This window comes from Punica granatum, chromosome 1 (genome assembly GCF_007655135.1).
Source record: "Punica granatum isolate Tunisia-2019 chromosome 1, ASM765513v2, whole genome shotgun sequence".
NCBI lineage: Eukaryota > Viridiplantae > Streptophyta > Magnoliopsida > Myrtales > Lythraceae > Punica > Punica granatum.
Window position 1 is genome coordinate 15,141,484 of NC_045127.1, and position 26,548 is coordinate 15,168,031.

At 43.5% G+C, this 26,548-nt stretch overlaps 1 long non-coding RNA gene across 1 annotated transcript; it reads left to right on the forward strand.

Moving 5' to 3' along the window:
* Nucleotides 1-24,045: 24,045 nt before the first annotated feature.
* LOC116201169 lies at nt 24,046-25,031 on the forward strand. Its single transcript, XR_004155815.1, has 2 exons — nt 24,046-24,227; nt 24,349-25,031. It is a non-coding gene; the product is annotated as an uncharacterized LOC116201169 (long non-coding RNA).
* The last annotated feature ends 1,517 nt before the right edge of the window (nt 25,032-26,548 follow it).

Below are 26,548 nucleotides of genomic sequence, written 5' to 3' on the forward strand. Positions count from 1 at the left end.
TGTCCATCTTTATCGCTTTTCGGACTTCGCGTCCAGGACTTCGTGTCCATCTTTACCGCTTTTCGAACTTCGCGTCCACGGACTTCGTGTCCATCTTTACCGCTTTTCGGACTTCGCGTCCAGGATTTCGTGTCCATCTTTATCGCATTTCGGACTTCGCGTCCAGGACTTCGTGTCCATCTTTATCGCATTTCGGACTTCGCGTCCAGGACTTCGTGTCCGTCTTTACGGCTTTTCGGACTTCGCGTCCAGGACTTCGTGTCCGTCTTTACCGCTTTTCGGACTTCGCGTCCAGGACTTCGTGTCCGTCTTTACCGCTTTTCGGACTTCGCGTCCAGGACTTCGTGTCCGTCTTTACCGCTTTTCGGACTTCGCGTCCAGGACTTCGTGTCCGTCTTTACCGCTTTTCGGACTTCGCCTCCAGGACTTCGTGTCCGTCTTTACCGCTTTTCGGACTTCGCCTCCAGGACTTCGTGTCCGTCTTTACCGCTTTTCGGACTTCCCCTCCAGGACTTCGTGTCCGTCTTTACTGCTTTTCGGACTTCGTGTCCATTTTTATCGCTTTTCGGACTTCGCGTCCACGGACTTCGTGTCCCTCTTTACCGCTTTTCGGACTTCGCGTCCACGGACTTCGTGTCCCTCTTTACCGCTTTTCGGACTTCGCGTCCAGGACTTCGTGTCCATATTTACTGCATTTCGGATTTCGCGTCCAGGACTTCGTGTCCATCTTTATTGCTTTTCGAACTTCGCGTCCAGGACTTCGCGTCCGTCTTTACTTCTTTTCGGACTTCGTGTCCAGGACTTCGCGTCTGTCTTTACTGCTTTTCGGACTTCGCGTCTGTCTTTACTGCTTTTCGGACTTCGCGTCCAGGACTTCGCGTCTTTACTGCTTTTCGGACTTCGCGTCCGTCTTTACTGCTTTTCGGACTTCGCGTCCGTCTTTACTGCTTTTCGGACTTCGTGTCCGCATCTATTGCATTTTGGACTTCGTGTCCACATTCATTGCATCCCAGACTTCGTGTCCGTGTCTACTGCATTCCGAACTTCGGGTCCTCATTTACTGCTTTCCGGACTTCGTGTCCGCATTCACTGCATTTTGGACTTCGCGTCCGCATCTATTGCATTTTGGACTTCGTGTCCACATTCATTGCATTCCGGACTTCGTGTCCGTGTCTACTGCATTCCGGACTTCTTGTCCTCATTTACTGCTTTCTGGACTTCGTGTCCGCATTCACTACATTTTGGACTTCGCGTCCGCATCTATTGCATTTTGGACTTCGTGTCCGCATTCACTACATTTTGGACTTCGCGTCCGCATCTATTGCATTTTGGACTTCGTGTCCACGTTCATTGCATTCCGGACTTCGTGTCCATATCTACAGCATTTCGAACTTCGTGTCCTCATTTATTGCATTCCGGACCTCGTGTTCACATCTACTGCTTTCCGAATTTCGTGTCCGCATTTACTATTTTTGGACTTCGTGTCCTCACTTACTACATTCTGGATTTTGTGTCCGCATCTACTCCGTTTCGGATTTCGTATCCTCTTTTACTGCTTTCAGGACTTCGTGTCCGCATCTACTCCGTTTCGGACTTCATATCCTTATTTACTACATTTCAAATTTCGTACCCGCTTTACTGCATTTCGGACTTCGTGTTCACTTTTACTGCTTTTCGGACTTCGTGTCCACATTCATTGCATTCCGGACTTCGTGTTCGCATTTACTACTTTTTGGATTTCGTGTCCTCACTTAATGTCTTTTAAGTATGCATCCACATTTACTAATTTATGGTTTTTACTATTTTTGCAACAGGCCCACATATTAGCAAAAACGAGGAGAATTGCCAAACGGTCGCCAAGACCAAACAAGGTACTTCTCAAAGTCTTTGGCTGCATCCTCTATCTGAGCATACAACCAAAGAGGGGCAAGCTGTCAGCACCTAATTTCGGTCAATCGGCTCCGGGGGGGCAAAATTATCATTTCCCAATTTATCACCTTTTCTTTAAAAAAAAAAAAAAGGTCAAGTCGGTCAGAACCGGTCAGAGCCGGTCTGACCGACAAGACGGATGGGCAGGGTCGGTCAGAACTGATCTGACCGACCGCTGCACCACCCTTAAAAAAAAAAAAAAGAATGTCAAACGAAGTTTGACTTTCCCTGTTCTTCTTCCTCCCCTTCCTCTTCTGCACTCCCGTAAATCTCGTTTTCCAGCTGATTCTTCGGGGATTGGCCGGATTTCCCTCAACGGCCGAAAAGGAAAGAATCGAGATCAAAAAACCGGGGACGCTCTCGCTCGCGGGCTCTCAGGGACTCTCCCGAAAAATCCAAAAAAGACACAGCTCGATTTGGCGGCGATTTCGGGAAACTCTCGGACCCCGGTTCAGAGCCCGCTCATTCGAAAAAAGACTCTCGGCTCGAGCTTTGAACGGGAAGCTTGATAATTTTTTTGGGATCTCCTCTCTCTCAGCTGGATTTTTTTGGGGGGGATACTCTCTCTTTCTCTCGACCGCTCTCGGTTTTTAAAAAAACGGCACCTCGAACACCAAGCCCCCAGCTCGCAGACGAACGACGGCAGCTCGAACTCGGATGCCCCTCAGCTCGCGGACGGACGCCCCTCAGCTCGCGGACGAACGACCCCCAGCTCAAAGACGAACGATCCTCAGCTCAAGTTTTTTCTGACCCGCAGCTCCCCCCGTGACCGTCGGCTCCCACACCGATTTCGTCCTCAACTCCAGACGCTCCCCGTAGCTCCCGCTCCACCCGAGCTCCCCGTCGCGCGAGCCTCCTCCATCAAACCGCCGAGACCACCCCTCTCCTTCTCTCTATTTTCGTTTTCTTCCTAATCGGGTCTGCTGTTTTTTTTTTTTCGGGGCCGAACAGACTCGCGCCGCCCAGCAGGCCAGCTTGCGGCTCAGTCCAGCAGCGCCGGTCTAGTCCAGCAGCGGACGGCCCAACCCAGCAACGGCCCAGCCCAGCTCGGCCCGGTCCGGCCCATCAGCCCAGTGCGGCCCAGTCCAAATCCCAGCAGGCCCGTTTGGCCCAATCCAGCTCAGACCGGCCCAGCCCAACTCGCCCGACCGTTTAATTTATTTTTATTTTTTCTTATTTACAGAGAAGCCCCTCAACTTTCCAAATTAGGTAAATTCTCGACTTAGTGGCATGATTAGGGTTCCTTTCATGAATATTATTGCTTGCTAGATGGATATTATATGAAATGAGTGTTCTTGGGTCGCGTGGGTGATCGGATTTGTCCCGAATTCGATTTTACGAACTTTCCCTTTTGTCACATTTCAGTCCAGAGGACGCATTTTATTTTTTTTCAGATCTTCTCCGAACCCTAAAATTATTTTCAATCAATTCCCAATCATTTTACTATTTTCCAATCAGTCCTGGATTTTTCAGAATTTTTTTTAAGCATCTCAAATAACTTTTCAAGTTGTTTCAGTTTAGTCCCGGGGCCATTTTTCGCCCTTTTCAGATTTGCCCCGAATTTCAAACTTTCTTTTCAATCAAGTCCCAGTCATTTTACTATTTCCCAATCAGTCCTGGAATTCCCAGAATTTTTCAAGCATCCCAAAGAACTTTCCGAGTTGTTTCAGTTTAGTCCTGGGGCCATTTTTTTATTTTTCAGATCAGTCCCGATTTTCAAATTCATTTCAAATAAGCCCTAGGACACTTTCAGTAATTCTTCACACACTCCCCATTTTTTAGAATTGTCAAATCAGTCCCCAATCTTTTAGAATTTTCAGATCAGTCCCCAATTTTTTTAGAATTTTCAAATCAGTCCCTGCTCTTTTAAAATCGTTCAATTCAGTCCCCTGGACATTTTCTAAAATATCCGGCCCATTTCTACTTAGATCACCCACCGACAATGCATGTGCCCATTTAAATATTTCATTTTTGTAATTATGTGATTATGTCGGAAATTAGAGTTTATCGGGCGTTCAATTAATGACTATCTCGACGGCTCGAAATCCGTAGACTGAAGCATTCGTCAAATTTCTAACTAACCTAAAATTCTACATACGGGATGATCGGGACGTTAAATTTGACTAAATTAAATCACTTGACACTTTTAAATGGATTGCACGAACCGATTTAATAACCTGTAATCGCATTGACAGTTCAAGAACTGTTAATCATGCCCTTTTCAAAATTCACAATTTCAAAAGCACCGAGATACGTGTCACGTAATCTCGACTTTTCATACACACACATATTTTCCGGTTCAAGGGTATGATTATCGGTTCTTGATCTGTCATCACCCTAGGATAGGTTTGTGCTTAGAATGGGTCAAAACACGGAAAAAAAATTAATCACAAACTCGGCTTAATTAAACATGGGCAAATAGTTGAGCAAAGGGCTAGGTTTCGGGTTTTAGACAAAAAAGAACACTCCTGATCTGTAAAGGCCACACTGTCACAATACATAAAATTCTAAAAACAACACACATATTCGAGACTCGATTACAAACATTGTGTTTGTCGGGTCCACAAAAATAATGCCGAATGCTACATCCTTTCTCTATCATCTTGTTTGTTTGTTTAGGGTAGGATTTGCATGCCAAGATACCCCGGTTAATAATCGATTAACTCACGTAAATTCGACAATAACAAAACCTCATTGTTTGTTTATTTGTGCTTGATTGTTACATTTTTGCACTTGTTTGTTATGCGGATCGAGCCCAATCCTTTAGGATACGATTCACATGGGATCCAACTCCCCAATCGTAGATTACGGGATCTAATCCCCTAAACACCGAGTGCGCACCTTAATTTCAATTTCAGTCTTTTCAAACCACACGGTGAGCATGAGTGGAATAATGACCGAACGTGAACCGACCGGGATTCAGTTGTTGTAATTTGTATTTTATTTATTTGAGAGGACAATGTAAGGATTTAGGTTATACGTTTATTCATGTAAGAATCCCGGTCGGAGAGCGGACGGTCGGAGTGTTTTTTCGAAATTTACGGTGTCAAAACGTGTAAGATGAGCGAAACTTAATTAAGCGGTAATTAAATAAAAATGGCAAGCTCTAGACAAGCTAGAGTACCGATAGGGCATGCGAGATATAAGCTCGCATGTAACAGAACCCCCGAATTCGGAACCTCGGGTTTCGTGGACCATATGCCTTAGCAATTAGGTGTACCCCGTACCCCTAGACCCGGGTAACTTGCCGGCCTTCGACCTTCGGGTCGTAATATGGCAAGTGGCGACTCCTTCTCACGTGCGTCCGTCGCGCGTCCCCGGGAAGGTGGACACTCCCAAGCCGCGTTGCATTAGGCTTCGCGCATTGCGTGCCCCGACGAGACGAAATTCGGGTGTCAACACACACGAACATGGGGCATACACAATTGCAACATCACTTTATTCAGCGGTTTTAAGTTCGGGTGGATCAATTAAGTCGATTTATTGTCCTTAGCCGATCTTGTCCATAATGGCCGAATATGCATGAAGTCCAATTCGTGCCTATTCATTCTTATTTCACACAACCGGTTTTAGGTGTAATCCTTTAAATATAAAGTTCATGTTCGGGTCGGTTTGTTTTCATTACAAGCCTCGATTTTAACAAAAGTCGAGTTTAATTATTAAATCGATTCATACTATTTCGACCAAACCATACATTTCATGACGTAAAAAATATTTCGAAAAAAGAGCCATAGTCATGCTGCTACAGATCTCAGAATGTTACCTCTCCCGAGCTTTTTATTAGGAGGAACCGCATGAACCTGAAAGACCCCTCGAAATAAGGCTGGAACGAGTTGTTCAAGCACACTATAGCAGCGAGAAGTGGAGCAACGGGGGTAGCATCGGGCGACGGGCACGAATAGAGGGATGAACAGCATCAGTCGAGATTGGGGAGTGGCTGCAGCAAACTAGTAGCAGCAGGCAGCAGCGGGGGAGCAGACAAGAGCAGCTCAATGGCTCAGAGGAGTAAAGAGTAGTAGCAGCAACGACTTAATGTGCTATGGGTAGTAGCAAAGGAGTAGAGACAATAGTTGCAACTCGTGAAGAAGAGGAGTGGCTTGGGGATAGAGGGCTCGGGTTTATTAAAAGGAATGTGAGGAAGAAGGAAGGAGGGAGCTGAAGGAAATGTGAGGAGGGAACATTAGTAGGCACGGGATGGAGGAGCTGAGAGGAAGAAGAGAAAGAAGAGATGGAGTTGTAGCTGTGGGCTGAGGTTGAAGAAGCAGAGGAAGGAGATAATGATGATGATAGGAAGATGATGGAATGGTGGTGAATGGAGAGGGAAGCGGTAGTAGGGGCTGAAAAATGGAGGTCAGAAAATGAAGATGGAAGTGATGTAATAGAGGTAGAGGAGGGATGGTGATGGAAGGAGGAGGAAGCTGTGATGGGAGGCTAAGAAGGGAAGGAGCGAGAGAGTGAGTGAGAAAAGGAGACGAATATGTCGTTGTTTGAGGTTGTCTTTCTGTCCAAAACGAAGATCGACATAGAAGAATGAAGATGAAAGAATGAAGATGAAGGAAAGAAGAAGAAGATGGAGTTGATTGTGATGGTGATGGAGTTGGAGCTGGTGGTGTGAAAATGAGGAGATAGCAAAGGATGAGGGAACAAAGGAGGGAAAGGAGGACAGAGAGGTTTGGTCTCTCTGTTGCTACTGAGCTTTTTTTTTAGCTCGAGAAGGAGGGAGAGGGACAGAGAGGGAGGATGGCGATGTTTGCATAAAGATAAGAGGTAGCAAGAGATGGAGATGGCCAGGTAGGCATTGGGATTGAAGGTGGGCGGTGTTACAGGAGAAAAAAGAGAAAGAAAAGAGAAAGAAGAAGAAGAAAAGGAAATAATAAGGAATGAGAAGGAAAAAAAGAATAGAAAAGAAAGGGTACAAGGGTCGGCCAAGTCGGCCACTTGGAGCCGACCCTTTTGCCACCTATTATCTATTTTTTAAAGGGAAATTTACCTAAAATGGCCCATAATTTACCCGTTTTGTCAAATTTATCATATGTTTTTTTTGTCAAATCTATCCCATGGTTTACTTTTTGCATCAAATCTATCCCGGCGTTATCTTTTTCGTCGACATCTAACGACCGTGCTGACGTGGCATCCACGTGGCAAGTGTGGCCCACTATCTCTTCACGTGCCACGTCAGCACGACAGTTAGATGTTGACGGAAAAGATAACGCTAGGATAGATTTGATGCAAAAAGTAAACCATGAGATAGATTTGACAAAAAAAAGCATAAGATAAATTTGACAAAACGGGTAAACCATGGGCCATTTTAGGTAAAAACCCCTTTTTCTAATTATTTTCCTTTTTTTTGTTCACTCCTACGAGCGTATTCGGACAAAAAATTCAATTTCTCGGCATCCTTCAAATGTTTTCGATTGGATGTTTCAAAATTAAAAAATTAAAAAAATAATTGCTCAATGAAAAATTCAATTTGAGTTAATGGAGACCGATTCTCGATATGTCTTGATATTGGACCCTCAAAACGCGTTTGATTGAAATTTCTCGATTATTTTCAAATTCCTATCTTGACGATCGAATATCCGAAAAATGTTTCGAAACCACCATCGTGCTCAGAAAAATGCGAGAATCAATATTATGCAGAAAAATATTTTTGGTCCCGAGTATCGTTCTAAATTTTGAAAAATCGAATTTGGCGCAAAGCCCGAAAATGTCTCTTAGAGCATTTTTCTCTTTTTCTTCTTTTTTCGCTTTTTTGTTTAAAAATTGAAACTAGAATTCATAAAAGAAATACCCCTAGTCCAATTGAATTTGAATCTCGACCCCTGCGCCAAAATCATGTGTCCACAATGTCGATGTTGGCATTACTTCAGTGGGGTCCCACCGAGCAGGTCAAAAGTTATTTTGCATAAAATCTCACAATCCCACTTTTAGCTCCAGCTAGGTGAATCTCTCACGAGATCAAGGTTGCCAAGCGTGCCCGAGCGTTCTCCCAAGAATTGGTAGCGAAACCACCATCTGATATCACCGTGCTAGAGCATAGCGCCACAGCCGGTAGATGGGTTTATGAGGGATGTCGTTAGGGTGGTTGACGATGATGTTCAGATGATTATGCGGCCTGAGGATTTGGCCACTAGGATTCTCCCCAAATGTGAGTGCTAACAATCGGATGACGTCGAGAGACGACTAGAAGCCGGTCTTTAAAATCGGTAGCTCACGGCCTAGATTGACTCATGAAGGACTTGGATAACTTCAAGGCTGAGTTAGCTGAAATTATAATGAAGTGTTGGCTTCGGCTACTAGGAGCTAAAAAGGGTGAGGTCGGCTTGGGACCTTAGCTCACAGATGACCTCCTCGATCTAGAACCAAGTTGGGTAAAAGGATATGTTGACAGATCAGCGGGATTGCCTCGTAAGGCTATTGCATGATAAGGCAAATGGTGTGAGTAAGATAGATACTAAAGGGTGGTGCGATAAAGTAAAGACAAAGATAAAGATGCATGGCGTAGAGCAGTTTTGTAATTGATGTCGGGGGGCTAATAATAGTAGACCGTTCGATATATATAGGCATCTAACTAGAATCAAGCTCAAAATACCGAAATTAGGAAATTATTATAATGAAAGGAAATCCTATAACTTATTGCTAAATATTGTGGTCTAATAAAAGGAAAAATATAATCCTAGTATTCTTGGACAATAATTGTCCAATTATGCGTAATCAGACAAAGCCAAAGATTAAGGAAAGAAAATAATCTCCATGTACACGTCTATATTTATATGCAATGCAATCTTCCTTTTCCAATTTGCGGCCATGAAAGCCCCTTTTGTGGAATAATAGGATATTATCCAATTAAAATAATAATTCGCACATATCCAATTCTCTTCCTTGGTAATATATAGACGCCATATATATTGATTTTCCACATGGAAATTACTTGTGGTACACCCGATCTTGGTACGTGCCCACAAACTCGTCCACGTTCGTTCTCACCTACGCTCGAAAACAATCCACAATCTCCATCCTTGGTCGCCCAACCATTTCACGGTGGTCCGGGTTGGGTATAGCCGCTAATTCGGATTGGTCTTGTTGTAGGCATCAATTTTGGGCTACCCTCCTTGCATGGGCCGATCTCAGAGGTTTCACACGCCTAATCCCGCATTTATCGCGGAGTGTGAAAAATGAGTGTAAACAAAATATTTCTTTGCTTATGAGAACTTAGACGTCATCGGAACATCTTGGATCTTTCTCTGAAGTTCGTTGCAATTATAAATAATGGGTTTGAATAGGCCTTCTCTTTCCCTGGGTCTGAATAGCTCTGCTCTAGTGTATATACATATTTTTTGCACCTAACAATAATTGCAAAGACCGTGAGGCGCATGAAGGACGAGACAGACTTAATGGGTGTAATTGGACTTAAGGGGCAACCCATTATTAATCGGACTGAGTGGAGCAAGGACCGTGAAAGGAGAGTGGTGTGCGCACCCGAATTTTTATCTCGTCGGGGCACGTAATGCGCGCGCCCATGCAACGCGGCTTGGGAGTGTCCATCTTCCCGGGGACGCACGACGAACTCAAGTGAGAAGGAGTCGCCACTACCTGTTTACAACCCAAAGGTCGAGGACCGGTGAGTTGCCCGGGTCTAGAGATACGGGGTATACCTAAAATGCTAAGGCAATGGCCTGTACGGAACCGAAAATTCCGAATTCAGGGGTTCTATTACATGTGGGCCTACATCTTACACGCCCTTTCGGTACTCTAGCTTGCTAGGCTTGCCGTTTTGTTTATTTACCGCGTGATTTAGGGTTGCACTTGACTCCCCCGTTTTGATACCGTAAAGTCGATGAATTTGATCAAGTTGGGCCAAGAACCCGAAAGATGAGTAGACTTGTGCGTCGAGGAATCGGTTCACTATCCTAGCGTTTACAGTTCATCTGACCATGGCGATCTACTCCCTACGTGAACCAAGACCGCGAGTATTCGGGCTTACTCGTCTCTAGGTAGCAATAGACCAACTTGACCGGTTCGACACTCAGACCTCTTGCTTGCCGATCGGGGATCCTTACAAATACACAAATAGATGTACAAATAAGATCCTCGCAATGTACACTCGAATAATTACAAAGTACAACTGAATAAAGTAAATGGATCCCGATCGGTTTGCATTGGGCCAATATTCCGCTCCGGCTCACATGTGTTTTGAATGACCGATAAATAAATTAAAGCAACACGGGCTCAAAGAGCCGGGGGTCGGGTCCGATCGGACCAACGGGGTGATAGGAGAATTGATTGATTCTCACTGTAACCGTTGGACCGATCGAGCTCCCGGCTGATATCTAACCACGATTCACACATCCGATCTAAGTCGCCTTCCACATAGGCCATACTTCGAGCATAACGGTGACTCGAGGTTAGATCTCATTCCGCACTCGGGTTGCGCACATTTAGAGTGTGAGGGGGCGTTAGACCTCGTGTTCGGTGATTTGGGGTATTGGACCCCGTGCAACACGTAACCTATGGGTTCGGACCCGAACCGTAATAAATGAGCAAAAGCAAATGGAAAACAGAAGAAAACTGATAAAACTGACGAAAAACAGACAAAAGTTGACAAATACAGATAAATACAGACAAGTTGTATATTAAGCCGAATGTACGTGATTTAGTCAGTTATTAACCGGGGCTGACTAGCAAACAATGTATCTAACCTAGGCGAGCAAAGAAAGGGGTCAAGGCATGGTTCTATGTCAATTATGTGTGTTGGTTCGTTTTAAGATTCTATTCCGTGGAGTGTTACTGAGGTTTCACTGAATACACCAAACTTGTGTTTTGACTCTAGATTGGAACCTAGCATTCCACCTGTCCATTATCTAATGTTTGATTAAGCAAAATGCATGATTAATTCGGTTTTGTACGTTTTGCGACAATGGTAACAATGTTGACTACCGAATCTACGATAGGAAGATGGAAACACTGAAAGTGGATGAAAAGGGCCGTGCGAATGAAACTCGCACCTGAACGGGCCGCCCTTTTTCATCCATAGATCGAGGTGTTTCGGTCTCCCTAACGCCTAGGATATCGGCGGATCACGAAATGACGGTTATGCCCTTGGGCGGTAAAATGTGTGAAGTGCACGCGTAAAATGGAGATCGTGTGACACGAAGAGGTCCAAAGAGAACTCACATATTTCGACTTGAGCCGCCTCAAATTGGGCCTGGACTCAAGCTGTAGTACGCGAGTGTTCCCTAGACACTGATTCTATTCGTGTTATGCGTCTCAATGTTATGAAATTGTGGATTTTGAAAAGGGCATTTCCACCATTTCGTAATTCATCGATGCGTTTACAAATTAATATTCGATTTGTCCAATTATTTAGGCCGAATGGTTTCATTGACCGAATGACGTGTCTCGTTTCTTTATTTGTCGAATTATTCAATGATTGAGATCTTGGATTTCAATTATTATGGATTTATGGGTGATCATCCGAAACTAGCGCTCCTAGCATGTGACTAACAAGTAACCAACAATTAAACGAGAGCGTAATTACAAACAATTCCAAGAACCAACTTCCAAGCGGAGGAAGAGACTGGCCTAGACTCGAAGGGAGCCACGAGACACTCGTCCATATCCCGGAGGAAGTAGCCGAATGCTTCCTTGGCTCAAACCTGAATCATGGGTGGTCTCTTACACCGGTTTCAATTGTTTCTTGCATGCTTCATACACCAAAGATGTTAATGACATATACATTCGCTAAATCGACACCGCCACAGTATCAGTTACACAAAGAAACACATGAAGCAAACACGAACATTAAATTTAGAAGGAATCGATAAAACGGTGTCGACTCGTTCAACAATATAAGCGTGGAGGGAAGACAACACGGGAACCATCTAATTTCGGGGATGGAGAGGCCATGGTGGCCTCGGATGAGCCAAGGGGAACTCACGGGTCCCTCCCTTGGGACTAGGCCGTGAGTTTCCATGGTTCAACCACGGCCAAGACTGTCTCTCCCACCTCGATTTTAGCCGTTTCCCGTCATACTGACATGTAATATGTGATGAACGAACATAAAATGCATGAACCAACCAATTTCGGAGAAGGAAAGACCACGATGACCTTGGGCGAACCAAGGAGGCTCACAAATCCCCCCGTTGGGACTAGGCCGTGAGCTTCGGTGATTCAACCGTGGCTCAAATTATCTCTCCCACTTCGACTTCGGTTGTTTCCGGCCATGATATACGTGGTAAACGACATTCGGACGTAATAAGCAATGTGAACGTGCATGGGAATGAATAAAGGTTTGAACTTTACATGCTTTTCGGTTAATAATCGCCTTAACACCCTAGGACAAGCAAATATCAAGGACCTAACTTCTCTCAGTCGTAGAGGAGTGTTACCTAGCCTCGATGTACGAGGAAAAGAGTTGGGGAAGTGGCAAAGGGGGTCGGGTGACTCAGCTAGACGTAGAGGGCAGTAAGCACCCGAGAGGTAGCGTCCGTGGCAGTCGGGGAAGAACGAGGTCGACACAACAGCTCCGGCCATGGCACCGAGCGAGGTCAAGCTCCTCGGACTCCTAAGGGACGGATCTGGACATTCGTGGACAGGTTCAAACGTGCAAGGTCTTAGATAAACCGGAAATGATGAGAGAAAGATCGGTAAGAAGAAGGTGAAACCCAATAAGAGAGAACGCGTGAAACGGAGGTTGTGCACGGTTGTATGGCTCTCGGACCGTGACCGCCTCTTCACGGGGGAGATTGAGGGTTAGGAGGAACACTTAGAACGTGATGGTACGACTCGCCAAGGTCGCGGGAAGGAATGGAACTTGTGAAGGCTCGGGTGCACCGAAAGAACACCCTCCGGACCCGACACTGCTCATGACTGGAACCCGAGGTTGGAGGCTTCGAATGAACAATCTAAGCTCGAAAATGGACTTACGAGGTGGAAAACATGTAGGATATAAAATTTTGTTGTGTTTGGCTTAGGTAAGGTCGAGTATTTGTCTGAAAACCAGGAGGTTTTCCGTTGGTTTCGGCCGGTTTTGGCCATGGGATAGGCTGAGTAAGGATGAGGGAATGGGCTGGAAGTTGAGAGGATTTTAGAGAGAGATTGGCTCTAGAGAGAGTGATGTTGAAGAAATGATTAGATTAGTGAGGCTTAGGGTTAATAAAGGATGCCCTGATGGTGCGTTTAAGTGAAAATTAAGTGTGATTAGGGAGGGATCAAATTGCTAGTTCCACGGGGTGCAGCGGAAGCGAAAAAGGAACAGAAATTCAAAATTTCCTACCCGTGAAACTAATTCCAAGACCTACTAGAAGAATAAGAGTAAATAAAAACGTACCTGGAATATTTAAAGTTGTCGACCGAGCGTCCCACGCGTGACGCCTCTACTGGAATCCACACCGACTTTGTCGACGAGTCTTCGAGATCGGCGGTGCTAGCGACCAACACTCGAAAGAAAACACTAATGCGACACCCGAAATTTTTCAGACTAATGGACCTAATTTGGATTGAACAATTCAACCCAAATTATTATATACATACACATATGCACGCACTATATATATCTGAGCACTTATATGAGTGCGTTTTATATATATCTATATATATACTTATGCATACATATATATCACATATATATGCATACCCCTGTTACCCATACTTACTGCCATATATATACACATATATATAGGCTTGAGAATGGGGCAATTTGCTTGTCCCACCGATGTGGGATAAGAGAAATTAAGAATTTCAAGAGCCAAGTGCATGGCTAAGTGTCATTATACAATTGGCCCATGTGTTACCATATAATAGACTCCAAGTGGTTCAATAAAAAATAGCCACTTAGCACACCATTAAATCAAATAAATCGGGTCTAATTAATCGGTAAATTTAATCTCATTAAATATCCGATTAATTGGTCGCACCTAAATCATCTAATCTCTATTAGACGATTTTATTTGTTTCAAAATATCTCGTCAATTTAGTCGTAGTGTGTGACCCTGTAGGTTCCCAATTACGTTGATAATAATATCGAAATCTCTATTTTTAATATTACAAACAGCGAGCGGCATCTAGCAATGCATCACTATTACTCAAGTAATCGGAAAGTTAATTTCTCAACGAACCTTGTGACCTATATTACCATGTAATATAATCCATTTGTCCTCTATATCTCTATTGAGCCCAAGGCATGGTCGATGACATCCTTGTATGGCTCAATATCTCTCTTTCTTGGTTTACCGGGTAAGTCTATCAGAACAAATGAATTCGATATCGCTATATCGACTCATTTGGGTATGCATACACTTTTAGACTTAACCACCAAGTGGCCGTGAGATATCACTCCCATTATGTAGGAGGGACAAATTCTATCTTGATCACTCACATTCCTCTCCATGCTCTGTGGTATACCCAATAACTGTCTTTATAACCATCCTGTTACGGTAGCGTTTGACAGTATCAAAGTATATGACATTACATGTAGGAATTCATGGTGACCTCAAGTCAAAGGATCATTACACTATAGTCACTTTGAGATACGCTAATGACAGTCACGTAACAACCCATGTAGCAATCTCATGGCGGGTCAGTCCAATATACATTACTCTTAATGTATACATGTGGTGTGATTTGATATCTCCATATCCATGACCTATGAGATTTAGTCATCAATCAACACCCACACTAGTCTAACCGTATTATCGTTGTCCTAATTAACGATAATACTTTGACTAGGGACATTTAAGAATAATGTTCAGTAATTATAGGATCTCACAATCAAGTCACACTTGATGCCTATTGAACCTACTATTCCAAGGACATTATTGTGTAAAATCATATTTAGCGCAATCTACACAATAACAAAAATGCCTCGTTTTATAATGAAATAAATATCATATTACAAAACTGATTATAGATTGCCTCTAGGGCATACATCAATTCCCAACAATCTCCCACTTGCACTAGAGCCAATCTGGCATCTGTCTAATGCCAATAGATCTAGTGTGAGCCTCGTGCTTGCGCTGCACAAGAGGCTTCGTAAGTGGATCTGCGAGATTCTCATCTGTTGGTATTCTGCATATCTTCACATCTCCTCTGTCGATGATCTCGCGAATGAGATGGAAGCGCCTGAGTATATGTTTGGATCGCTGGTGAGACCTGGGTTCCTTAGCTTGCGCAATGGCTCCATTGTTGTCACAATAGAGATCCACTGGGTCTGCGATGCTAGGAACCACAACAAGTTCTGTCACGAACTTCTTGATCCAAACGGCCTCTTTTGCAGCGTTAGAGGCAGCAATATACTCGGCCTCTGTGGTAGAATCGGCTACTGTCTCCTGTTTGGAACTCTTCCAACTCACAGCACCTCCATTCAGGCAGAACACATACCCTGACTGCGATCTACTGTCGTCCTTATCGGTCTGGAAGCTAGCATCGGTGTAACCTCTTACAACGAGCTCTTCTTCGCCTCCATATACCAAAAACATCTCCTTAGTCCTTCGTAAGTACTTAAGGATGTTCTTTACTGCAATCCAGTGTCTTTCACCTGGATCTGATTGGTATCGACTCGTCATACTCAAAGCATACGAGACATCGGATCGAGTGCATAACATGGCATACATGATGGATCCAATAGCTGACGCATATGGAATCCTATTCATGCGGTCCCTCTCCTCTCGAGTAGAAGGACTCTGAGCCTTCGAAAGGCTTATGCCATGTAACATAGGCAGCGACCCTTTCTTAGAATCATGCATGCTAAAACGCCGAAGCACTTTATCTATGTATGCACTCTGACTTAGGCCAAGCAGTCTCCTGAATCTATCTCTATAGATCTTGATACCTAGCACATAGGTAGCTTCGCCTAAGTCCTTCATAGAGAAACACCTTCCCAACCAAGTCTTCACAGACTGTAAGGAAGGAATGTCATTTCCGATCAGAAGTATGTCGTCTACATACAACACCAGGAAGATCACTACGCTCCCACTAACCTTCTTGTAAACACAGGGTTCATCTTCATTCTTAATGAAACCAAACTCTTTGATTGCATCATCAAAACGAAGATTCCAGCTCCTAGAAGCTTGCTTCAGCCCATAAATAGACCGTTGTAGCTTACAAACCTTTCCGGCACTATGTGGATCGACAAAACCCTCAGGTTGTGTCATATACACATCCTCGAGGAGCTTCCCGTTCAGGAAAGCAGTTTTGACATCCATTTGCCAGATCTCATAATCATAATAAGCTGCAATTGCAAGCAAGATCCTTATGGATTTAAGCATAGCCACCGGGGAAAAAGTTTCGTCATAGTCAACACCATGAACTTGTTTGAAACCTTTTGCCACAAGTCGGCCCTTAAAGGTAATCACATTACCGTCCATATCAGTCTTCTTCTTGAAGACCCACTTACACCCAATGGGTTTTGCCCATTCAGGTGGATCAACCAAAGTCCATACTTGGTTAGTGTACATGGACTCCATCTCAGATCTCATGACCTCCAGCCATTTCTCAGAGTCAGGGCCTATTACGGCTTCCGCATAGGTTGTAGGCTCATCATTATCTATGAGCAATACGTCATTGTCTTGAGTCACGAGAAATCCATATCTCTCGGGCTCATGACGTATCCTACTAGACCTACGAGGCTCCTGTGTCACCTGTGTAGAAGATTGTGCCACAACAACTTGTGGTACTTGTTCTGAAACATCGCCCGTCGATTGGTCAATGTCATTTTGTGGTAGAACTTCCCCAAGTTCTAATTTCCTCCCACTAGTTCCTTTGGAGAGAAACTCTTTCTCAAGGAATACCGCAGTTCGAGCGACAAACACTTTGCCCTCGATAGGATTATAGAAATAGTATCCTCGAGTTTCCTTAGGATACCCCACGAAGTAACATTTGTCCGATTTAGAGCCAAGCTTATCCGAAGACAATCTCTTTACATAAGCTTCGCAACCCCATATCTTTAGAAAAGACATCTTGGGACGTTTCCCATACCACATCTCATATGGTGTCCTTTCAACTGATTTCGACGGAGCATTGTTTAATATGAGAGCAGCTGTCTGTAGAGCATATCCTCAGAAGGAGTCAGATAAGTTTGCATGACTCATCAAAGATCGATCCATATCTAATAAAGTTCGATTCCTCCTCTCAGCTACACCATTCCATTGTGGTGTTCCAGGTGGAGTCAGTTGAGATAAAATCCCACACTGTTTAAGATAGTCAGCGAACTCATAGCTCAAATATTCACCTCCTCGATCTGATCGAAGAACTTTAATGCTCTTACCCAACTGATTCTCCACTTCATTCTTAAATTCTTTGAACTTTTCAAAGGATTCAGATTTGTGTTTCATCAAATACACATATCCAAATCTACTGAAATCATCAGTAAATGTAATGAAGTAGAGATACCCACCTCTAGCAAGCTTGTTCACTGGTCCACATACATCAGTATGTATGAGAGCCAGATGATCACTAGCTCGCTCACCTTTTCCAGTAAAAGGGGCCTTAGTCATTTTCCCCATTAAGCAAGGTTCGCATGTCTCGATCGATTCTAAATCAAACGAGTCCAGTAATCCATCTTTATGGAGTCTAGAGATGCGATTCTCGCTAATATGGCCTAAACGACAATGCCAGAGGTAAGTCGGGTTCGAATCATTAGATTTGAGCCGTTTGGTTTCCACATTATAAATAGGCGTATCTAGATCAAGAACATACAGACCATTACTTAAATGTGCACTGCCATAATATACATCATTCATGTACATAGAACAACACTTGTTCTTTATAGTGAAACAAAATCCCTTCTTGTCCAAACAAGAAACAGATATTATGTTTCTACTAATAGCAGGTACATAATAACAGTCGTTAAGATCTAATACAAGCCCAGTAGGTAAAACTAGGTGATAAGTCCCTACAGTTAATGTAGCAACTCTTGCTCCATTTCCAACTCGTAGGTCCACCTCGCCCTTTGTCAACGATCTACTGTCCTTTAGGTCCTGCATATTTCCACAAATATGAGCACCACATCCGGTATCTAATACCCAAGATGTAGAAGTAGTAGATACATTAATCTCTATAACATGGATACCTGAAGTGGAAGTCTCACTTCCCTTCTTCTTCTTCAACTCTTCCAGGTATATCTTACAATTCCGCTTCCAATGTCCAGTGTTTCCACAATGGAAGCAGTAATCATTCTTCGCCACTTTGGCTTTAGGCTTCAACGCACCCAAGTCAAAATTGGATGCACCTTTAGCCTTCTTGCCTTTACTCTTGCTCTTGCCCTTTCTTTTGGTCCCTTGGACCATTAGAACGGATGTCCCCTTGCTGATATCATGCTCAGCTGTTCTCAACATGCTAAGCAGTTCAGGCAATGGTTTATTGTAGTCATTCATATTATAGCTCATAATGAACTGACTATAACTGCTGGGCAGCGACTGTAGGACTAAATCTGTGGCCAACTCTTGACCAAGAGGAAATCCCAGTCTTCCCAGAGTCTCGACGTACCCAATCATCTTGAGTACATGAGGACCTACCGGGCTACCCTCAGTCAACCTTGCTTGAAAAAGTGCTTTAGAGATCTCGAATCTCTCATGTCGGGCCTGCTCTTGATAGAGCTGCCTGAGATGCACGATCATATCGTACGCCTTCATGTTCTCGTGTTGCTTCTGAAGCTCCGAGTCCATGGTGACTAACATGAGACATCCGACGTTTACGGCATCATCATGATGCTTACTATAAGCATCTTTCTCAGCTTGGGGGGCATCGTCAGGCGGTGGCGCAAGAAGAGGTTGCTCTAAGACATATAGCTTCTTTTCTTGGGTGAGAACAATTCTCAAGTTTCGATACCAACCAAGGAAATTATTCCCTGACAGTTTGTCCTTATCAAGGACGGATCGCAAACAGAAAGTACTAGAAGTGCTCCCTGCCATGGTAACTACCATAGAAATATACAAAATAAGTATTATGACACAACAATATTTAATGAGGACTTTATAAATATTGCTCCCACTATTTATATCAAATCAATGACCCTCAACATTGATTCAGAGAATATCATTCTCATAGTAGCTCAAGATCCATATCTCACCAAGCTCTGAGTCAGCGAGGGCTGATTCACCCAGAACTGGCTATTTAGGTAGGGAACTCACTTTCCCAATTGCATCACATGCAACTCTTGATTAGTTGAGTGAATAACTCCTTATTCAAATCTATCTTATAGATCGTTGCCCAACTACATGCCTCTGAACTCCTAATCCTATTAGGCTTGCTCAGTTAAGTCCGACCCACTGGTAAACACAACGTCTTACTAGGATAGATAAGGGCATCCTGCGAAGGCAAGGTCTACACACTCATCAATCTTGGTCTTGACGAGCGTTACACGGTGGAAGGATATGGACTTAATATTTTGAGGGATTTGATTAACATTTAATCGATCTCACTATACACTATTATGTAACTATTACATAATAGTCCACACGTATAACTATTATACTAACACAACTAGGACATAGTCCATGTCTAACAGTCATGCACCGCAAATATCAAACATAATCATACCAGTACCAAGCATAAAATCATATTTTATGCTATTATCTACTCAGATTCTAACTAGCTAGGCTCTGATACCAATTGCTAGTTCCACGGGGTGCAGCGGAAGCGAAAAAGGAACAGAAATTCAAAATTTCCTACCCGTGAAACTAATTCCAAGACCTACTAGAAGAATAAGAGTAAATAAAAACGTACCTGGAATATTTAAAGTTGTCGACCGAGCGTCCCACGCGTGACGCCTCTACTGGAATCCACACCGACTTTGTCGACGAGTCTTCGAGATCGGCGGTGCTAGCGACCAACACTCGAAAGAAAACACTAATGCGACACCCGAAATTTTTCAGACTAATGGACCTAATTTGGATTGAACAATTCAACCCAAATTATTATATACATACACATATGCACGCACTATATATATCTGAGCACTTATATGAGTGCGTTTTATATATATCTATATATATACTTATGCATACATATATATCACATATATATGCATACCCCTGTTACCCATACTTACTGCCATATATATACACATATATATAGGCTTGAGAATGGGGCAATTTGCTTGTCCCACCGATGTGGGATAAGAGAAATTAAGAATTTCAAGAGCCAAGTGCATGGCTAAGTGTCATTATACAATTGGCCCATGTGTTACCATATAATAGACTCCAAGTGGTTCAATAAAAAATAGCCACTTAGCACACCATTAAATCAAATAAATCGGGTCTAATTAATCGGTAAATTTAATCTCATTAAATATCCGATTAATTGGTCGCACCTAAATCATCTAATCTCTATTAGACGATTTTATTTGTTTCAAAATATCTCGTCAATTTAGTCGTAGTGTGTGACCCTGTAGGTTCCCAATTACGTTGATAGTAATATCGAAATCTCTATTTTTAATATTACAAACAGCGAGCGGCATCTAGCAATGCATCACTATTACTCAAGTAATCGGAAAGTTAATTTCTCAACGAACCTTGTGACCTATATTACCATGTAATATAATCCATTTGTCCTCTATATCTCTATTGAGCCCAAGGCATGGTCGATGACATCCTTGTATGGCTCAATATCTCTCTTTCTTGGTTTACCGGGTAAGTCTATCAGAACAAATGAATTCGATATCGCTATATCGACTCATTTGGGTATGCATACACTTTTAGACTTAACCACCAAGTGGCCGTGAGATATCACTCCCATTATGTAGGAGGGACAAATTCTATCTTGATCACTCACATTCCTCTCCATGCTCTGTGGTATACCCAATAACTGTCTTTATAACCATCCTGTTACGGTAGCGTTTGACAGTATCAAAGTATATGACATTACATGTAGGAATTCATGGTGACCTCAAGTCAAAGGATCATTACACTATAGTCACTTTGAGATACGCTAATGACAGTCACGTAACAACCCATGTAGCAATCTCATGGCGGGTCAGTCCAATATACATTACTCTTAATGTATACATGTGGTGTGATTTGATATCTCCATATCCATGACCTATGAGATTTAGTCATCAATCAACACCCACACTAGTCTAACCGTATTATCGTTGTCCTAATTAACGATAATACTTTGACTAGGGACATTTAAGAATAATGTTCAGTAATTATAGGATCTCACAATCAAGTCACACTTGATGCCTATTGAACCTACTATTCCAAGGACATTATTGTGTAAAATCATATTTAGCGCAATCTACACAATAACAGAAATGCCTCGTTTTATAATGAAATAAATATCATATTACAAAACTGATTATAGATTGCCTCTAGGGCATACATCAATTCCCAACATCAAGGAGGGGCCGATGGTAGTGGGTGATTAGGGAGGGGAAAATGTCATTTGGAGTGTGGGGGAAGTAAAAGAAAAGGTGATGGGAGATGATGGATAGGAGAGATGTGTAAGAGGGTGTAAGAGATATTTGAATTGTGTGGTGGAAGGAAGAGAGGAAGGGTTGAGCCGCCGGCCATGGGGTTGAGCCGTGGCTTTGGGACAGTTGAGCCGTGGCTTGGGGTTGAGTCGTGGCTTGGGGGTTGAGCCGTGGGCTCTTCTTGGTTCGGGGAAAAGCCGAGAGAAGCTCGGGGCTCCATTGGTTACGCGTTTGACTTCCGTGGTTCGTTCGGGTTGTGAATTGTCGATACGCGTATGATCACGATCTAAGCGAGCCCAATATGGACATGCTTCTCATGCGGGATAATTCGGGTGTCCCGGGGCTCCAAAGCCGGTTTTGCTTCGTTCGGGCATTCTGAGTGGAGTTAACCGTCTCTATTGTCCAATTGTTCCTCCGTGCACCGTGTTGTTCGTCCCAACTTACTTTTTGCCTCATGCGAAATCGTTGACCCGTTGCCCTCGACCAAAAATCAATAGCCGGAGGTGACCTAAGAATCCGCGAACAGGGTTTTCTCAATGTTTCCCGAAAGTTCCGAGATGTTCGGAGACCGCTGTGATCTCCGTTTGCCAAGAACGTTCCCCGAAGGTTTGCTGAGAGGCGTTCATGACCACTAAAATGTCACTCGGGAGACCTAATTGACTTGTTTGGCCCCGAGCCGAAATGATTTCCCTGGCCCTGGGGGTTATGGGGAGTGAGTGGTATGAAGCTCGGACGTCAACTTTTCACTGATTGAGCTCTGAGCGCTAGATTCCGTTTGGAATGGCCCCTTTTTCGGGTCAGGATCCACTCAGGAGATTAAGATGAGCTCCGAAAGGTAGTATGAAACTTGCTCCATGGTCCTGATGGCCCTTGGGTGTGTGCCGGCCTATTTCTGGGTGCCGTTTACTTGTTCGTGGATCGGGCGTCCCGGGAGCCCTGTCAGGAAGGCGTTTGCAGATGTTGGAGATTCCCCGGCTTAAGCATAAGGCTTCTGAAATACGCTAGGAGGTGCCATTGGTCATTTTGGTACCAAGAGGGATTTTTAGAATCCCATATTGGATATCTTCTGACGCCCCAGTGATCCGTCGATGCATAGTGCTACAGTGTCGGTTCTGTTGTCCTGAGGCTTACCGCTTGTCTGCTCCCTCTAACTGCCCTCTAAGCCTTTTTGGAGGACCCTACTTCTCTTCTGTAATCTGTGCCCCCAAGTCCGCGCGTTCGCCTCCGTCGGCCGGGTCATGAATAGCAATCCGAGTTTCAGTCGAGAGTCCTTTGTTGGAGCTGGTGGACTAAAATGGGGTGCTGACAAGTGGCCCATAGTCGAAGCCCAATACGAGACCCGCATTGGGAATTGGTGTATGCCTTAAAGGCAATCTTTCATATGTTCTATAATGTAACATGTATTTCATTATAATACAAGGCATTTATGTTATTGTGTGGGTTGCGCGAAATATTAATTTTACACAAGAACGACCTTGGAATAGTAGGTTCAATAGGCATCAAGTGTGACTTGATTGTGAGATCCTATAATTACTGAACATTATTCCTAAGTGTCCATAGTTAAAGTATTAACGTTAATTAGAACAACGATAATGCGGTTAGACTAGTGTGGGTGTTGATTGATCACCAAGTCTCATAGGTCATGGATGTGGAGATATCGAGTCACACCGCAGGTATACATTAGGAGTAAAGTGTACTGAACTGACCCGCCATGAGACTTTTACTTAGGTCATTATGTGACTTTCATTAGCATGTCTCATAGTGACTATGGTGCAGTGGTCCTTTGACTTGAGGTCACCATGGTTTCCTCAATATAATGTCGTATACTTTGATGCTGTCGAACTCCAACGTGACAGGCTAGTTATAAAGATAGTTATTGAGTATACCACAGAGCATGGAGAGGAATGTGAGTGACCAAGATAGGATTTGTCCCTCCTATATAACGGGAACAATATCTCACGGCCGCTTGGTAGGTAGAGTCTAAAAGTGTATGCATAGTCAAATGAGTCGATATAGGGATATCGAGTTCATTTATTCTAATAGACATACCCGGTAAACCAAGAAAGAGAGATTGAGCCATACAAGGATGACAACGACCATGTCTCGTGCTCAATAGAGATATAGAGGACAAAGGGATTATACTGCACGGTAACATAGGTTACAAGGTTCGTCGAGAAATTGACTTTCCGATTACTTGAGTAACAGTTATGCATTGCTAGATGCTGCTCACTGTTTGTAACATTGAAATAGAAATTTTGATATTACTGTCAACGTAATCAGGAACCTACAGGGTCACATACGACAACTAAATCAAAGGGATACTTTGAAACAATAAAATCGTCTAATAGAGATTAGATGATTTAAGGTAGACCAATTAATCAAATATTTAATGAGATTAAATTTACCGATTAATTAAACTCAGTTTATTAGATATTAATAGACCTGATTTATACATGAAATAGAGCACACGATGGGACGAAATAAAGCCATTTGGCTTTTGCATTACCGGCCATATAATGGTAAGCATGCATAGCCACATGTAAGGCCATTTGATGGCCAACGTGCATATTGAAAGTGGCTACCAGGTGGAGGCTTGGGAGGCTAATTAGAACCATCCCACACCGGCCAATTTAAGGGCAAATCCTTTCCCAAGTGCTTATAAATAGCATTGAAAGGAAAGGGTTGGATAAATATACGTGTATGAAGAATTGGATTGTGAATCCAATTTAATTAGGTCCATTATTTTAATAGTTTAGGTGTCGCACCGGTGTTTCCTTCGAGAGTTAGCCGCTAGCACCGTTGATCTCGAAGATCAATCGACGAAGTCGGTATGGATACCAGTAAATGCATCACGTGTGGGGCGCTCGATCGACGAATTAATATTAACTAGGTACACTTTACCTGCTCCCATTCTGCTAGTAGGTTTTGGGATCTAGTTTCTGCTAGTAGGTATTGGATCTAGTTTTACGAGTAAAAAATTTTGAATTTCTCTTCCTTCTACCTTTCTGTAGGCCCCATGAAACTAGCAACCCGATTCGAAGTTCGTGGCAAAATCGGAATAAACAGCCGCTAGTGGGTTGGCAAATCGAGGAGAGAATTATTGGATGTTTCCTAGCCGGGCTAATCTTGCAAGGAAACAATTGAGTGCATAAAGTTGGCAGCTTACATGAGGAAGTTTCCTGATTTCTTTCCTAGATGTGGCCGGTTACGATCCTGGATGTGGCTTCATTCGACAAGATCCTTAATCTAAGGGAATGTTTACCAAGAGAGAGAATATATATATATATATATATATGACTTGATTGGAGGACAAGCTAGAAGAGGATGACTATATACATGGGGATCTATGGCACTAAATGAGGAATGGAAGATTGCATGCATGAATGCTTCTCTGGACGTGCACAAATGGGATAAAATTCATTTCCTTGCATTTTCTTTATAATTAGGAATAATTGGAGATCGCTCTCCAAGACTAGCTAGAATATTATATCTTTCCGAGTTTTAGCAAGTAGATTAGGCAATTAGTAGATAGTTACTTGCTCTCTTTATTTTGTTAGAATAATGCTAAATATTACTCAGATTAAGTCTCCTAGGTCCAACCTATGAGAGCAAACATGGCCATCCATCGTAACCCTCTCCGCGACAACACAACAACATGATGCTTATCTAATCTATCTTTACATTCATCTATTCATTACTTTTCTCGCACCTTTCAATATTCTTACCCACATCGAACCCTTCAATATCTATCATTTTGCACTTTACTTTTTCCGCTCGCTCACTTACATATCTTCTTTTACGCACTTATCTTTTCACGTATAATTTACTCAAAAATGTAATAGCTTTCCATAGCACACCGTTGATCCCATCGGCTTTACCTCTTTTACCCACCTTGAGGCTTTCGGGCTAAGAATGGTCTCTATCGAGTCAAAGGTTCCGACTTAAGACTCTTTCTTTTCGGCTACCTTGTAGCTAAAACCTACCAAACATGAACCTTCTGGGGACTATGGCCTTATCCTTCCACAATCGGCTTTAGGCCGTGACTTCACCTTTCGGCTACCTCTAGCCAAGACCCACCTTCACGGGCCTTCCTCGGGTCTTGATCCTTATTCTTTAGACTAGCTTCCGATCCGTCTTGACAACACAAAGACAAGCTTTTGGGTCATCTCATATAAATGTTGGGCTAAACATCACGTGCATTGTTGGGAGAACTTAAATAGCTTAATCCTCAAAGCTGTGATATCGTATGCACATGTACAACCTCTCAACCGACAACATCACATCGAAACCTAGTTGCTAGCTAATCCTATGGGCCCCAAGGGCCGTGGTGCAACGCTTTAACCCAATGAGAACGGCTAGTGGTTTCGCATTCACTTACATCTTAGGACTGCACCCCGGCACGTCTGGTAACCTAAATCTCACACGGTAGTTGGAAAGTGGATCGCGAATTCCAAGCGAAACAACTTTCTGACATGCCCGATAGGACCCATCGTGCATACCAATATATCCTGCAAAGACACGTGCAGCCCTTCACAAGGACACAGCCAAACACTACACGGCCGATTCATAATATTAAAGAGGATCCAGCCCACGACAAACAGCCAAGCGACACACAGTTGGTGATAGCTCAACCATATACTATCTAGCCATCACGATTGGAAAAATTAGTTCAAGTGCACGTAATCGTCACGAGGAAAAACATCAAAACTTCATCCAATTCATCCAGCTAGATGCAGTCTAGTTAGCCTAGGCCACCTCATGCCGGCTAGAATTATCCAACGTACCCATATGGGTATTCTTCTTATGGGCCGCCATCCCATACATTAGCGGCCTTCTCTTCTTCTTCAGCGTACAATGTGCGCAAGTGAAACCGGCTCTTTACATATCCCAAGGGGAACAGTGTCATTTTCAGGACAGCTGAATTCGTAGCCGTTGGCCAGCCAGCTGACTATCTATTAGCACCAACAGCCTATGCTGCCAACTATACAGATCTATCAGCTGGCACAGCATTAGCCCGTGCACTCAACCAGTCAGAGGCAAGCACATGTAGCTTTTAACATCCCTTTGGGCAATCCTTTAGGGTATGAGTAGATCCAGACTTATCAGCAGCTGGCTGTGACCTTTTAGCCATAGTTAGCTGGACCTCAGAGCCGTCAATGGCAAGTCCCACAAGTGCCGCTAGTGGCACCACAGAGGTGTGCGGGTTCGGGT